This window comes from Typopeltis vanoorti, chromosome 11 (assembly GCF_054136105.1).
Source record: "Typopeltis vanoorti isolate ZY-2024b chromosome 11, IOZ_Tvanoo_1.0, whole genome shotgun sequence".
Taxonomy (NCBI): domain Eukaryota; kingdom Metazoa; phylum Arthropoda; class Arachnida; order Uropygi; family Thelyphonidae; genus Typopeltis; species Typopeltis vanoorti.
Window position 1 is genome coordinate 4300712 of NC_143559.1, and position 17727 is coordinate 4318438.

At 35.5% G+C, this 17727-nt stretch overlaps 1 protein-coding gene across 1 annotated transcript in view; it reads right to left on the bottom strand.

The window, feature by feature from the left end:
- Positions 1 to 11201: 11201 nt before the first annotated feature.
- LOC150101276 (uncharacterized) overlaps positions 11202 to 17727 on the bottom strand; it is a 94134-nt gene continuing 87608 nt past the window's right edge. The window contains exon 4 of the mRNA XM_090400273.1: positions 11202 to 11300. The gene's annotated coding sequence lies outside the window, so the exon portion shown is untranslated. The remainder of the gene's footprint in view (positions 11301 to 17727) is intronic.

Sequence of the window (17727 nt, forward strand, 5' to 3'; positions counted from 1 at the left end):
CTAATGTTCATGTCCATCTAAGAAGGCATTCCTGCTATTCTCCTTCGGTCAGCAATTAGCTGATTGTAGGAGAGATTCAAATCGGCTCCACCCCCCCCTTTCAACTAAAAAAAAAAAAAAAAAAGAAGAGAATCGTTAACATCTCATGTGTAAAGAAATTAATGCCGGAGTTGAACTAACATTAAATTTTGCTTACATCACGATAGCGATGTAAACACACACACACACACACACAAAAAACGTTCCGAAATTCAAAGAGCTGCTCGTATGATTTTTTACGTCTGGGGATGAGACTGAATTCATGTAAAAATGCATAATTCAATTGAGTGTGATGGTGGCAGAGTGGAAATTTTACACCTCCGAAATGAAGCCTTTTGGCTCTTTCCTTAGTAATTATACGAGTGTTATAGAACAATAATAGCTACCTGGGATGCTTTACAAAATTCAATTCTGTTAATCTTTTGTCGCAAGTACTTAAACGAGCTTAAAATTATTCATCGCTGGCGTCTTGGAAGAGGCTTAAATATCTTGCTGGCAGCATTTTCTCCTTTGATGTCGAGACACAGTTTAATTAAACTGCCAATTAGTTGGTCATCCAGTTTCTGCACGAGCTTTAATGTCGGGATGTTGCTGTGTGGATAAACTATGCTCCTCAGAACGAAAACTTCATCCTGTACTTTCAACATTTCATAATATAAAGTCTTTCCAAACAGAATGGCAGGGGTTGAATTTAACATCCGGCTTTTGCTGGACTCCCTTTGAGGTTATACGTCATACTGTCGTGTTCGATTTATCCTGATGACTTATTTCCTATCAGGCAACTTTCTTCCAAAATTGGTCTCTGGTTTGATCACTGTCACATGTGCCATATTCGTAAGCAATTTTAACTGCACGACATATTAATATCACACTAGTTGGAAGTGGAATCTTACGATACTCTCAGTTGTCCTGTATGTGGATCCACTGTGGTGACGCGATAGTACAGACCGGACTTGACACCCTCAATAGTTACAGGTCAAATGCGTTTTCATCCCTACTATTGTTTCATGGAAAGCGATGGTGTCCACCTTACCGTTATTCTCTAGAGCGTTACTTATTTTCCTTGGTACGTTTATAAGCAGAACCGATGTAAACGGAATTTTAACGTCACTTCCTTTACCGTTCTTATAATAATCCTCTGAAAGTATCATTATCGTAAAAAAAAAAAAAAAAGTGGTTTCATTTATTTTTATTGAGATTTTTCGCATCCCTCAGTAGGAAAAATGAAACACTACTTAAAGTTCACTTATATCAGGCATACCTGATACGAAAAGGTCATTTAAATCTCTTTCTCTGGGTATTTTTTCCATATAATGCTTCTATATAATGCATTTATCTGATAAAGTAACATCAGCGCTCCAGAATTTAAGGGGAATTCTGAATGCACTGCAGCGTGCATCAAACTGAATGCAGACGTTACTATAATGTAATCTTCGACCGATAAATGGAGTTGACTATTTACCAAGGTGTCACTAGGCATAAATATCATCTTGAACTGTAATAACTGTTTCATAAAGAGCACCCAAACTGGCAGATGTATGCCATTTCTCATTTAACAAACGTACGCATCACTGACGTTCACAGAAGTTACGACACTTTGCTACATTACCACCAAAAGTCTGTGTAACAATTGCGCTCGGATGACATCATATTCCGCCGTGAAACTCGTAATTTTCTCCTCAGTCAGCGCGTCTGAAATGTGATTATCCTTCAATGAGGACATCACAGGTTAGACAATTCAATATAATGGTGCAAACAATAACATTTATATGCATTACTTGGCCGTGCACCACTGATCAATTCCTTTTGCTTATATTTGAAAATAATAGTTTACGCAAACAAGTCCATTCCTCCTCATGCCTATTAATCTTGACTGGTTTGTTGTAGGAATAGATAGGAAGCAGGACAAAGACGGGCTTGATTAAATAAATCAAAGGTCAAGCACTGCAGTGTTAAATGAATGACTGATCAATAGTACCAATTGACTACGTGCATTTAACAACATCAAGAACCAAACGGGGGGGGGAGCTGGAATTATAAAACAGTAACAATAATAATACAATTTAACGTTGAGCTCATTCGTGAAATCCTGAAACATTGACTACTCTTAGATTTCCGATGTTTAGTATTGTGATACCAATTTAAGCTTAAAATATTTTGATAAGATGGTCGGTGAGATGGCCTTATCAATAACGCACTTCCATCTTTGGTCACAAAGAAATTATTTTTGAAAAGTCTGCATCTTGACCCAGAAAGAATATTCCGTCCACTTAATTTGTGCATCAGATTCTCGTCTGAAAGCAGAATTTGAAAACAAATTCATGTAGTACCAGCATTTGTGTGAATACGAGCTCAAGTTGGTGTCGACGCCTCCAACGAACACTTTACATCGCATCAGAGAAACAAGATATACTCGAACTGTTCACTAATCCACGGCAAACATTCATCCACGACATTAAGGTCCTTTAATCGCTGAACAGTGATCGATCCCGATCAGCGTTTTCCCCCTTTGTCCTGCAACGATGTTGGAGTTGCTCATTGAATAGTAACAGATTAAGTTTTCTCATTCATCACCAACCTTTCACTACTACGCTATAATAGGAGGCGTTATTCTAAGCTGATCGGTAGGGGTATTGTGCTTTTTTCTTGTATTCAGGCCAGTGAAGGATTTAAAATAAAAAATCCATAGGAGCCTGTGCATAATGATAGAAATTTAAATAAATGTTTATTAGATGAGTATAACAACATTCGCGGTTTATAAGTGTGATGTGTCTTGTTTTCATTTTAATAACAGCCTCACTCTTTCTTAGAGGTTTCGAAGGCCGTCGGATATTATTATTCCCCTCCCCCCCCACTGTAGACAATTAAAAAATGTACGGTACGTAAGCTTATACATTTTGTTTTTGAGTATTAGGAATGGTTAAAAATTCTTATTACTCCTTCACTCGTTTTGGTATCGAATCCACTTATGCAGTTCGTAAGAATCAATCTGTCTTCTTGCTTTGGCTAGAAACATTTTCAGCATGGACCACACATTTTCTAGAAGGTTACAGTCAGGGTATTATCCTACGCAGTGGATAATTTGCTCGAGAAGAACAGTAATTCCTCTACTTTGTCAAAAATATGTATCCCTCCTGTCCCATCTCTACATATTCTGCTGTGTCCTTGTCGTCTACATTCCCACTTACTCTTCGAACAGGCTATTACAGAAGTTTCCGTTTTATACTAATTGCCATAAATTAAGGAACAAATATTGCGAATATACAAATGAGCCCGGCTCACATTAGTGAGTAAAGGCATGGCAGACCCGCACACTAATCTTCCATTCTTTCTATCCCCTCACCCTCGAATTGCTCTACTCTTTCCGCTGAAGGCAAGCTCTAGTTGCCCTAAGTAATTCTCCTACAGATGGCAGCCCCATCTGTAGGAGAATTATCGTCGCGCTAATAATAGGGAAACATATTACTTTCAAATCTTAAAACGTGGTGAAATACGCCACGTTGAACATAAGGAAATAGTTGTTTGTGTAAAAATTGCAAATTATCACGTCTACTAGACAAATAAATACGTGCAAAAGTTGGGTAATGATTTGGATGCAAAAATAACTCATACTCCTGGAATGAAAGAATATTAAATTTATTTTGTTTAATTTCAATCGCACTTCTAACAATTGTTGGAGTGTATACCCAAGAAGAAGGAAATGACGTTTTACAAACAGTTAAAGAAATATATGAAAGATTTTGAGAACAACTCATTATTTTATATATTGTGTTGTGTAATCAATGATAGAGTATCAAAAGCATCAAATCTCTTCGTAGATGTTAGTCAAGAGAGGCTAGAAACAGATCTGAATGGGTTACAAAAAAAAAAAAAGGCTAAGAAATATTAATCCTCTGCTGGTATAATAATTATGAAATGATTACATATTTGGGACAATGAATTAAATACAGCTAGCTTTTTAAGTAGCGAAAAAAAAAGTACTTTATACGCATTGGGGTCTTATTTTATATATATATATATATATATATATAAAATGCGAAATAGATTTAAACAAATTTCTGGATTATTTTACAGATCTTTGTACCAAAAACGTTTTTAATAAGCCTTTTGTGATATTTATAATAACAATCAAAGGACAACCTAAATAAAAATCAGCAGGAGAAGACGAGATAAATCCTGAACTGTATAAATTTACTGGGGCAAAAAAGGTTCATTCGAAAGATTGTCTATGTATTAATTTTTTTAAATAAAAATGTTGCTATTTGCATATACCTATATTTAAAAAAGGGAATAAATGAAAACCTGCCAATTACCTCTGCTATGGTTTATATTTTGTCGAAAAGGACGCAGCTTTTTTTTCTCTATATGAGTAGTTTTGAACAAAGAGTTTCTAAATAAATTATATTCTCTTCTTTTTTATTTAGAGATTATAATAAAATAAAACGGGTCATAACTGGCAGGAGACCTTCCCATTGTTCAAAACGCCGGGCTTTGTTTCCCAATTCTCGTGGTGCACCTTGTTGGGTATCTGCCGGGATACTGAATGAACGAGGAGAAGCTGGCAATTTGAAATTTAGTCGACCAAGTTGTTTTCTTGTTGACTTAAAACCCCAACTGAACATAATTGGCATGAATGGAATGAACTAGCAGAAGAATTGGATAAGTACCACAAACACAAGATGTTATATTCAGGAAGTATTTATCGCTTAATATTTTAATCTTCTTGCATGATAGGCGATGTCAAGTAGATTGAGACCTATTTCTGCTTATGGTCCTTGTTGGATATCTAAACAGCAGAGTAGGAAACGATTACGATACAAATTAGCTTTGCTCTTTTCTCCAAATTTTCTTATAACGATGGTAAGTATATTTGATTTTTACTCAGGACATTGCCAATGAGACTTTCCTTGCATCTTCTCTCCATGTGAATTTGGGCACATTTTTATGTTGGACTAGTTATCACTATTCATACACTCTTGTGTCCTGAACCAGTGGGAAAACAACACTGTCGATAATAACAGAGGAGGTGAGCAGGATGCAATTGAAAATAAGGGTACGTAAGAAAGTTTTAAAACGAATCAGATGCTCACTGTAGACCTAATATATTCCAGGAAAACAGAGTTTGAAAACAAGTGGCGGAAACTTGTTGATTCAGTCAAGGAAATTAAGAAAGCATATCGAAAGTTGCTGGCAAGTAAGTCAGCTTGTGCTTTCTGGCATTTTATTCTGTATCCGCTAAACAATTCATGGAAAGAACATAAAAAATAAATATCGGGAACCTGGTTAAATATTTTGGAGGCTACTGAAAGATTACTGTAAAAAGGGGACAAGAAAACTGAGGATATATATATATATATTTTTTTTTACCATTTCAGTGAAAGAAGCAGTGAGAGCATGGTGGTAGAAAAACTATCACAGACCTGAAATGTGACAGAACATCGAGATTAGCTATGCTAACAATCTGAAAAGGCAGTTGGAGGAGATCAGAAATTTAAAAGATCAGAGGTATATAAAAGTTTGAAAGTGGATACACTGCATAAATCAGAGGGTCGAATTCCACGTGATTGGAGTAGAGCGTTCATAGTATCCATTTATTATATAAAGGAAATAAAACTGAATGTAATTCTCACAGAGGGATTTCTCTGGCGATATTTATGCAAGTATTCGTGAGAAACGGTCAAGAAAAATTGCGGAAGAGAAGAACAAGCTGTCACGATCAGATTTTCACTTTAAGACAAATTATAGGAATATAACAACGAGCCAAGACGAAAGCTCTTCAATACGCTAGTTATATGGAACGTTATATCAAGCAATACAAGCTGTAAGAAGGAAAGGGGGGGTATCAAAATTGGAGATGTTGATCTCAGCTCGTTATATCATGCAAATGATTATACTCCTAAATAAATCCAGGACAAGTCTACAGCATTCCCTGACCAAATTGAATAAATTTGGTATGAAAATAGGCAGAAATATCCACTGCATTGTGAATGGAGAACAAGTAAAACATTTCAACTTTTTAGGCACACCTTGAAGATGGCAAATTTAACTTGACTTAACAGAGCTGGTATTAAGAAGTCAACTGAATATGACAGATTAGTCAAAACACAAAATTGGTTTAACGTATGGATCTGAGTTATGGCTTATTTCTCATGACAAAAAAAAAAAAAAAAAAAACATTGAAGACCACAGATATCATTAAAAACGGGATTAACTTTGCTAACTATGTCAAGTGGTATGGCCACTTGAACAGAATAGAAGAGGAAAGATTAGCTAAACAAATATTCTTTGGCAGGAAAAATGTATGTGGGTTGATGAAAAGTTACCCTCAGGGGTATACAAGATCTAATGATGTATATGTCAGGAATTTGATGATAGAAGTCTGCAAAAATAATATATAAGGCGGATATGTCCTCTGTCTCCAACACTTATAGTAAAACAATCTATAGGAATTTTCCGGAATATCTTCCTTATCTAATCATTTTCAGTTTGTAGTGAAAATATCTATAAATAAAACAATTGGAATTTTGTCGACAAACTGAAGTTATAATTCAACTAAATTGTAAAAATTTTTAAATTATAGGCCTGATAAATAGAACACTCAATCCAAATACTGTACAAAAGGAAACACGCTTGAACATTAGCAATACCTATAAGTATCGTATGTTATTATATGGCAGCGAACTCTCGGCAATAAACAAGTGAAATGAAATTCACGAGAACTGCAAAATACAGATTATTAGACAAACCAAATCGGATAGAACAGTGAACAATATCCTAATAATTAATAAAATATAAACCAGTGGAAAGAGAAAGCCGATAGACCCAAAAGAGGAATACTAGATGGATAGTGAGACTGTAAAAGACCAGGAATAAAAGCTAACATTTAAGACGGCTTTCGATTTCATGATAGTTAAAATTCTCTGGTTGGATATACCTGCAAGATATCATTTAACCAATGAATTCAGATGGTTGCATGTGAGTCATTCCGCTGTTCACAGGCTGTGGAACTAAATTCCAGCATTCTGGAGAATACAGTAAAGAAAGGCCGCAGCTAGTGACGAATATCCACTTCGCCCAAACTGTGTTGGCTACAGGTACCAAGGGAGAGAAGATTTGAAATGAGCCAGGCTCCACGTCAATGCATTGATTAGAGATGAGTGGCGAGTTGCTGTAATCTGGAAAGAACAGGGACACTAAGTGTGGATCTAGTTGGATGGACCCACCTGGTGGAACATGAATGCTGCAACTTATAGAGAAGATCTGGGACCCTAGGTAGGTGCGACACGGGAGACCTTTATCCTACTAGATGAAGATATTGATCCACAAGCATTATCAAGAAGGCTGGCAAGTGTAGACAGAAGACTTGACTGACCTCAAACCTATTGAGCATGTCTGAAATGTTCTGTCCTAAACCTTAACCTCCCCAATACCTTAAACTATTGTTCTTGCAAAGCGTATTTATCAACAGTATAAACACATTGTAAGTGGTTCAGTAAAAAATGTGCGCACAACAGAGTAAGAAATGAATTGAAATGTACATGAAAATGAATTTAGGATTCTACCTTCATCATCCGGAGTACGTACCAAGTATCACTCATTGGATGAATTGCTTCAAAGCTAATGCTAGTAGCGATAATCACTTATATGTGATACTTTGTATCACATATAAGTGATACTTTCTATTATCAAGTATCACTAAGTGATACTTTGTACTTCAATACCGCGTGTTTGTGTGGATTGTTTTAACTTTAACATATTAGTTTCATAATAATTGTTATTTAGAAAAAAAAATGCAAATCACTTCAAATTCTTTTCTTTCCCCATAGGTGTTGCCTATTCTTGAAGAGTGAGATGACTGATTAGTAGCCATTCAGACGTAACACAGTCTGCATTTAATATTTGTATAATAAATAATAAAATAGTTCTTGGAAAGTGATGTTCGTTTCTAAATGAAAAACTAATTGCGCACAAATCAACACGTAGATGCTTTTGTGGTTCACTTATAACCCGAATACACACTCGTAAGAAACACTAGCAGCAAATGTTAGCATTGAAAGCGCTTTCTTTGTGTGAGGGATTAGCACACGCAAGAGTTCGTTTGACTTCCAGTCGCGTGGTATCTTGTTTGGATGATCCACCAATTTTCTGAGAAAGACATCTCTAACGACAGGAGTTTGAAATTTAGCTTCTAAGCAGAAGCTAACCTCTCCAACTGGATAATGAAAATTCTGTTGTAAACTGAATTGCAACAAAATCTTCCCCCCACAAGACCGTGTACGAAGTTTGAGAACAGTTCCAGTACTGAGGAGTGGGTTGGGCGCATCTACTTTACCAGTCAGTAGTGTTGATGTACAAAATTCAGTGATAGTTCATCATTATAAAGGATACAAAAAATAAAAAAATAAAATAAAATAAAATAAAGTAAAACCATCTATTATGTAGTGGGGTGGACCGACAAATCAGAGCTTCTAGTGGTGTACCATTTTAATCGATAATAAATGGAAAAATTGATCATTTTCAAAATTGCACTTTCATGTTCTAATTTAACAGTTAAGTAGCTTTTATTTGTTTAAGTATATCATAAGAGGATTCCGAACTACAAAGACAGTTAAATGTAATAAAAATGACTATTTAATAGCAGAAAATCTTAATGCCAGAGTTGGAAATAATCCAATCCCAAATGTCTTAGGAAAAATTTATATGAATAACAATGGTCGAGGAACAAGATCTATAATTCATTACTAATCAGAAACTAGCGCCACGAATGAGAGAGATGTATATATTTACAGATCATTACTTAGAGACTAACTAAAATAGAAACACTAGCAAAAAAAAAAAAAAAAAACCTTCTTGTAATAGCATTCTAATACTTTATATATCAATGAAGATATAGAAGAAGAATGGAAACCTTAAATAAAGATCATTCATAAAGCAGCCTCTGAAGTACTTGGTAAGAAAAATAAATTATTAAAAATCTGGAACACAGATATATAGCTAAAGCCATAGTACAGAAAACTCACCAAGATGCTTGGGACAGATTTATTAATAAAATAAAAGACATAATATTTTGTAGGCTAAGGAAATTAAACAACGAAGAAAGAGATACAGCACAAATCAACAATGGATAGAATATTATAAGAATTTATGGTATGACCCAAATTTAATAATGAAGAAACCAGTAAAGGTTTCAAAAAATAGAAAATCAACCTGATTAGATGGTATAAATAGATAGCTTTGGAAATATGGAGGAGAATATTTACATGAGAGATTCTTAAAATTAATAAGTAACTGTTGGAGGAAATGTGAGGTCCATCAGATTGGATTAAAAACTAGGGGAAACAGAAATAAGTTTGTAAAATCCTGACTTTGAAACCGTTTTGTTAGAAATATTGCAGACATGGAAGATCATGTGTAGACAATATTTATGTGCTAAAATACCGGACATAAACTATGGAATATAATGAAAAAACAAGAATTATCACTACATTTGGCACAAGCTATGCAAAGGTTATATAAAAATACAGTTGATCTATTTCCTATCTCAACTCTCTCTATATACATATATTCTTAAAATTAATAAGTAACTGTTGTTACTTATTAATTTGAGGAAATGTGAGGTCCATCAGATTGGATTAAAAACTAGGGGAAACAGAAATAAGTTTGTATTTTGTATTGATCAGGTTATTAAAAATCTGATCAGTATCCTACAAAATATTATGTCTTTTATTTTATTAATAAATCTGTCCCAATATGTCAAATATAAAAACAAGTTAACAGTTCTTCTGGTTATCAATACAATGGTGTACTCAGATGCAACAGTTTAATTATTTAGGCTGCATATGGAAATTTCGGTGGAAAAATTAAAAGGACACCGAACTAAAATTTTATAAAGTAATGGCCACTCTATTATATGATTCAAAAATATGAAAGTAAAATACGAGCTGCAGAGATGACATTTTATGAGGAAATGTTACAAATATAAGGGATGCCGATCAACACAATTAATTGGTCTGATAGACAAAATAACCAAACTGGCGAGTTTGACATACGTATTTCGATACTATGAGGTAAGTGATACATGTTTTGGCCGCAGAACGATTTCAGCTTGTCGATGCTGAAGCCTTCCTTTGGAGCTGCAGATGTAGAGAGAAGTGACTTTATTATTAGCTTGTGAGTCACCTGATGTTCCTGAACAAATTGTGCCTTTTTTTTACTTGTGGAAGTGTTAAGATGCCGATTTAATCGTATACGAGTTAGAAAGAAAATACCTGACAGGCACAAAGTTTGCGTGAGATGTTGTTCAGCTACTTTGAGCGCTTGCTTAGTATGTTAACTTCTTGATGTCAGAAGATATTGCTTTTGACTCCATTCAGTCCTCTTATGACCGTGGATAAGCCAGCTGTTACATCTCTTTGGTCACTGTCGGCCTATTACTGTGCTCATACTCTGAGTATGAGGCAAGTAATATCTTCTGAGAATGAACACTTGATTCCATGTCTGGTATCAGTCGACGCATATACTAAAAGTGTAAAATCATATAGCGAATTATTATTTTCTGAAAAGACGTACTGTAGCCTGTGAAGAAGGGAATTGTAATCTATCTATTTGTTGCCCATGAAGCATAATTAGTTTTGTGATAAATACTAGATAAACATAATGTGAGTTTCTGTGTGGTCCGCATTGCTGAAGAATAAATTGAAAAGAAATCAGTATTCCAACTCCTCAGAAATCTGATCAAACTACAACAGACATTGCGATGGTCATAATTTTGCGTATTTTGATTTCAAGAATAAATTATCGTTCAATTCCTACTTTCATTATACGAATGAAGGTAGGAATTGAACGAATAATTTCAATGAAAAAAAAATGTAGGTTGGTCAACCATAGTACAGTGCATGGGGGAGAGATTTGGGAAAGGAGAAACGTGTTCACACATTAGAATTGAAGGCCTGTGCATTCTATTTTTTTGGGAGGAGAAACTTCCAGAATCAGAAATTTAAACTGTGTATAAAATTCTTGTAATCAATGAAATAATAATGAAAGTGGACACTCATAGGAAAGACAACATTGACCATTTTATTACAAGTCACACAATGGTTTCGTTTATTTTACAAAGTGATGTCTCCCACTAGGAAACACCAAAGTTATTCAAATTCCGAAAAGTGGTATCAAATATGTTTTCGTGCATATTATACTATATATATACAGGCATTACAGAGAACGACAATGGAAGTGACCTTCTCACAGGATCGGATTCATTCCTAGGGGAGAGATAACAAAAAAAGCCACGGTTAATCACGAATCGTTATACATTTAACTAGCATTTTAAATAGTCTTCATTGTTATCAATTTATGCTTATAATTAACTAACACTAAATATATACTTAAGCAAAACAATCATTTTATTTCATTATTCTTAATACAATGCGGGTTTGGTTATCTACACAGGCTTCAACTAAGAGGTTGTGAATTTGGCATAAAATTCAAAAATTCAGTAAAACAAATTTCATCACCATGCTTATGAAGAGTCAGAGGATATTTTGTTTTTTACATAACCTGAAAAAGCTTTTCCCTAATCCTACGCATTCCGACTGAAGACATTTTTTTTGTGTGTGCGCGGATGAATATAAAAATGGCATTCACAAATATCAAGAAGTCATTTGAATCAGTAAACCATTACAGAGGGGGAGGGGGGGGTCCGTGTTAGCAGAACATGGTTTACTGATACAATTTTTTTGAATTAACCAAAACAAATTATATAATAGACTATTGAAAGGGTTACTTGTAAAAGATATGAGAGGATAGTCTATCTCCAAGTAGTATAGACTTTTACACAAGTACATTACTCTTGGGAATACTGAGACCATTTCATCTGTTCCATTTGTCCATATATATTCCATTATATATATAATTTGTCATATATCAATGACAAATTGATATTAATGACAAATATATATATATATATATATATATATCAACTTCATATATATATATGTGTGTGTGTGTGTGTGTGTGTGTGTGTGTGTGTGTGTAGAAAGTATTTTTCCTTGGGTATAATAAATGTTAAAGATGCCAAGCTATTTTAAACCTGGTTTTACTCCATTTCTCAAGTAAGCAAACAGACAAACAAGTCAAGTTTGCGCCTGCACGTATTGGAAGTCTAGCTGACCCTGCAGGTAGTGCAAGTCAAGGCAACTCATGGTAAAAATAGAATAAGCTCTGATCACTATTCTTAATATTTACCCTTAATGCACAGCCCATCTCCTTGAGAGCTTATTCTATTTTTACCATGAGTTGTCTTAACCTGCAGGGTCAGCTAGACTTCCAATACGTGCAGGCGCAAACTTGACTTGTTTGTCTGTTTGCTTACTTGGGAAATGGAGTAAAACCAGGTTTAAAATAACTTCGTATCTTTAACATTTATTATACCCAAGGTAAAATACTTTCATCTATTTCTCATCCTGAGATTTTTATTTAATAAGGTCAAAGCGCCTTATGGTAAGTTGTTCTGGTAAAATACTTATAAGCTCTGTATTACTAAAATCTTGGTATTTCTAGCCTGGCTCCCATTGACGAGACCTCAATATTTCTAGTCTGGCTCCCACTGATGAGACCTCAATAAAGGTCGAAACCGGTGAGGGAATATTATGAGTTCGCTCTCTTAAGGTTTTTGCCTTAAGGGAGCAATTTGAGTCCCCGGGGAAAGTGTTTTTCGGCACGGCCCGGTGAGGGGCTTTGTCGGTGAATGCTTTTCTTCGGAATCTGAGCGGTTCTTCTGGGTGGTGGTGGTAGGTGGAAGGCCATCATTGAGTGGAGCCAGCGCTAAGATGGACGGTCTTTCGCCCACAATTGAGTGGCCTAGGGATCGTCCGAATTTTTAGAGACGGCTTTACTTATTCATAAGGTCGAAACCGGTCTGGGTAGTGGCCACTTGCCTTTAATACATAGCATCATACATCTCCTCAAGGAGATGGGCTGTGCATTAAGGGTAGATATTAAGAATAGTGATCAGAGCTTATTCTACTTTTACCATGAGTTGCCTTGGTCTTGCACTACGTGCAGGGTCAGCTAGACTTCCAATACGTGCAGGCGCAAACTTGGCTTGTTTGTCTGTTTGCTTACTTGGGAAATGGAGTAAAACCAGGTTTAAAATAGCTTGGTACCTTTAACACACACACACACACACACACACACACACACACACACACACACACACACACACACACACACACACACTAGTGGCCAAAATTGTGGAAACCTTTTGGAAAAAGTGTATTTCTGAGGTTTGATGACTCACAACACCACTTTTTTTGGAATAATACCATAAAATTATATATCAATTGAAAGATAATGTAATCAAGAATGTAATGCAATAACTTTTATGGAAGATTTTGTATTAGAACTGCAGTTATGAAGAAGAACAGCGAAACACATAGAAAAAATGAGATATACAAAAATTCTCATAATGTGAGTTAATACTTAGTTGGGTAACCTTTAGCGTTAATTACGGTCTTACAACACCTTCCCATGGAGTGAACCAAGTTTTTTACTTCAGCAGCTGTTATAATGTGAAACCAAGATTGAATTATTGCTTCTATTAATTGGGTTTTATTGGTGGGTTGCTCCTGACTAACAAGTTTCTTTAGTCGGCTCCATAGATTTTCGATTGGGTTAAGGTCTGGGCTATTCCCAGGCCATTCCAGCAGTGGAATATGATTATCTTGAAACCACTTTTTGCACACAGCAGCAGCATGACATGGAGCTGAATCCTGCTGAAATATAAATGCTTCATGATCTTGGAAAATATCACGTGCAGAAGGCTTCAGTTTGGGCTCAAGTGTTTCATTTATGTATTTTGGGGCATTTATATTCCCATTAATCAAGCAAATTCTGCCCACACCTTTTGATGTCATGCAACCCCAGATCATAACACTAAGTGTTTCACGGTAGGTGTAATGCAATCACGATGCAAATCTTCTCCGATTCTTCTCCTTACGTATTTTATGCCATCACTACCAAACAGGGAGATTTTGGTCTCATCACTCCAAATAACACTGTCCAGTTAACATGGGTTGTAGCCCAGTTTAATCTTTTCAACCTTTGTTTGAGAGATAAAAATGGCTTTTTTCGTGGAATTCTAGCATTTAGACCAAATTCCTGCAGTCTGTGCCGAATAGTCCTTGCACTCAACTTCATATTGTATTGCACCATTTCATCTTGTATACACCCAGATGATTTTCTTCTGTCACGTAGGCACAGTCTCTCAATTCGTCTATCATCACTTGCTGTTGTGCACCTTTTCCTGACTTACTGGCTTTGTAGTGACTGAGTCTCCTTATACCTCTTCAAAAATTTAGAAATGGATCGTCAGACACCAATATGATTAATGGAGGCGCTGGTGTTCTCCTTCTACTCCCGAAATGTGAGCTATAATATAAATGAAATATAAATAGCTGGATGTTTACAGCATGGAAGCCCTAAAAGTATATTTTACCAAGACAAAGATTTAGATCTTATAGCCGGTAAAGACAAGGCAGTAGTTCATTTCAAATACTTATCAATAATAGATCCTTAGTCGGAAACATGTGAGAAAGATGTAGATGATCGTGTCAACCTAGCTTGTAATGCTATTAAACGAATGAATGGTGTTATGGAGTCGAGACATTTGGAAGGAAACCAAGATGGTGATAATCCAAATGCCAGAGCGTTATGATGTATTCGGGAGAGGAAGAAAGATAGACACAGAATGCGAAGCAGAAGAATGAGATCTGCAGATAGCGATGGCTTACGACGAAATATTTGTATCTCCCCTTCAGAGAGTTCGGAATGAGTCCATCATTGAGCGATTGCATTTGCAGAAAATGTGATAGATCGCTTGGAACGTTGATCTTTATGTGGTATTTACATGCCCACAATTTAGTTGATTATATAGTTGCTCGGACAAAAACAAATCAGTTAACCTTCATGAAACCGATACTGGCAGTAAGCAAAAGGTCATCGCTACTTTTAATTTGAGATTCGAACAAGTGAAAAGTTAATGATGAGAAGTTGGACATATCGGACAACAATATAAATCTTTTAACACCTTGCTAGAAGTATTGAAAACGAATATAAACTATTTTCGAAAGTAATTTTGGAAGCATCTGACACAGTAATGTGTAAATCTCACGTTTATCAAACTCTGGATGTTAACCCTAAAACTCCAGTATAAACGAGAACAAGGAAAAATATAAAGAACTAAACAAGAAATAAAATTAAACACCAAAAACCAATTGGATTATGAAGGAATGTGAAAAGATTTAAGAAACTCTACGAAGAACAACCTCTGAAGCGCTTTCCTAACAATAAGCAGAATAACAAAATCCTTCACTAACACTAATTGGGCAATTGAGGATGAAATCTTGCAACTTGGCATTCAGAGACATAATACAAGGGACATTGGATAAAGGAGGCTTCCTTATTTTAAGATAAAAAGCAGCAATTGAAAAAACGCCAGGCATGAATGGACGGTATAACGATATCCCTCCTACTGAAAGCAGGAGGGATAACCTACCATAGATGCTCTGTTCAAAATGTTTCAAACAATGAACGTCTATTCGGATCCCTAAAAAGGAAACTACAAAATGTAGCAGATAAAGAACTATATTATCCTGAATATCTTATGCTCTAGGATTGAGAGGTAAATAGAAAGCATACGTTCAGAGCTCCAAGCAGGATTCCGTATAATAGGCTATATATTTACAGTACATCTCATTGGAGAAAAATATACTGAACATACTATTATCAATTTCGTATTGGTTTAGAATGCCTTATGCCGTACTGAATCGAAGGCCTGTGTATCTGTAAAATTACGACATAATAAAATAGTAAGCCTTAATTAAAACTCTTTACCGTTCATCAGAAATGTTGAGATAAATAAATCAGTGGTAACTATATAGCAAGTCTATCAAAATGAAGAGGGTGTGCATCAAGGCTGCATAGTCTAGCCGATTCTTTTTAACCTATAACAAACTTAGGCTTGGAATTACAGTTGATGGTGGTAGGGGGGGGGGGATTAAAACCTTTGATTCTCAGATTAAAATGACTAGTAACAGATAATGAGCATCAGTTAATTCGTGTAACACAGAGTCTCTAAGGGCAATTAATCATTATGGATTACAGACAAGCATTCACAAATCAGAAAAAATATATACCAATGAAATTGGAAGAGAGATTCGTTCACTTTATCTCTGTTCTACATAATACAAGGGACATTGGATGAAGGAGGCTTCCTTATTTTAAGATAAAAAGCCATCTCTGTTCTACATAACGATGACCAGTCTAAACATGATATTAAAGTGCACATTGCTGAAATACCCGTTGCCTTTCAGAGGTTACAGCCAAGGACAATAAAATACAGCAAGCTACAAGACCACCTCATCGACACCCATGTTATCTCTGTCCTACTCAGAGCTGCCGCGTGTAAGTTGTTCACCGCACAAGAGCGGCATTTAGATTGAATATATGTATAATAAAATTTCTTTTTATGGCATCATTTAAGGAATCCCAGAATACAATGTCCGTGTGATGGATCCGGCCTGTATTCATTTAGACACGGTATAGCCGTGGTTGCACGCGTGTGGTATTGTAATTGTGTCATTGTACCATGTGTGATCTTACGTAGATTTGAATTGACTGTTTTTTGAAAGAAGCCTGCGAATACAATCCTAAGGGTAAAGGATATTTATTATATTGTAAAAGGTTGTAGAATGTATCTAGCAGTATCAGTGGCTTCAGAGGAAAGAAGTTTCTCGAAATCTAAATAATTAAAAATTATTTACCATAATCCAATAACGTTTAACAGATTTGTCTGGAGTATCTATAGCAATCGATATTATGGATAGTTTAGAGTTGGGTGAATGAGAATTTTGTGGCATTAAACGCACGAAGGGTACAAATTTTGTGATTTTTATAAGTTACATGATGTGATTGTATTTATAAACTTATGTACGAGTATATATGATCCAAAATTATTTTGTTAAACATACAACTGACAGATATTAGAAAATTAACTAATTATTTGTTAAGCAGATACCAAACAAAGAAATCCATGGAATTCCTGTCTTTATATTGCCCCAACGGTCTATACAGACCGTTGATGAAGAAGGATTACGGTGGAGAAATGAAAGCCACAGGTGCAATTTCCGTTCTCACACTATTTTGTTGCCTATCTCACACCATTATATTGCCTAAGTGTGAGGTAGCACAGTTGCGATTAAATACTTTACTTGTGTAATTACTCTTGTACTTATTACTGTAATAAATATACTTATAAAAATGTTTATTTTTTTAATTACTTTCAGGGGGGGACGGTTTTTTAAATTTTGCAAAAACGTTCCTACTATACAAAGATCCCTGGTCCTACTATATAAATGTGAGCGTTGTACGCTGCTAAAGGAAGATGAGAGGACCATTAGCCTTCGATACGAAGTGTTGTGGAAAACTCTTGAAGATTGTGTGTTACGTGTTCCATGCTTAGTAATACACGTAATAAATGTTCATATTTCACTAAAATACGTCAAAAAAAAAAAAAAAACAGCTGCGGTTGCAGGGTCACGTGGCTACATCCGATAGTTTACCTATTATACGTAGAGGGCTTGACTTCCGGAAAAAACACCTCGGGGAGAGGGACGACCTAGAATCGCCTGG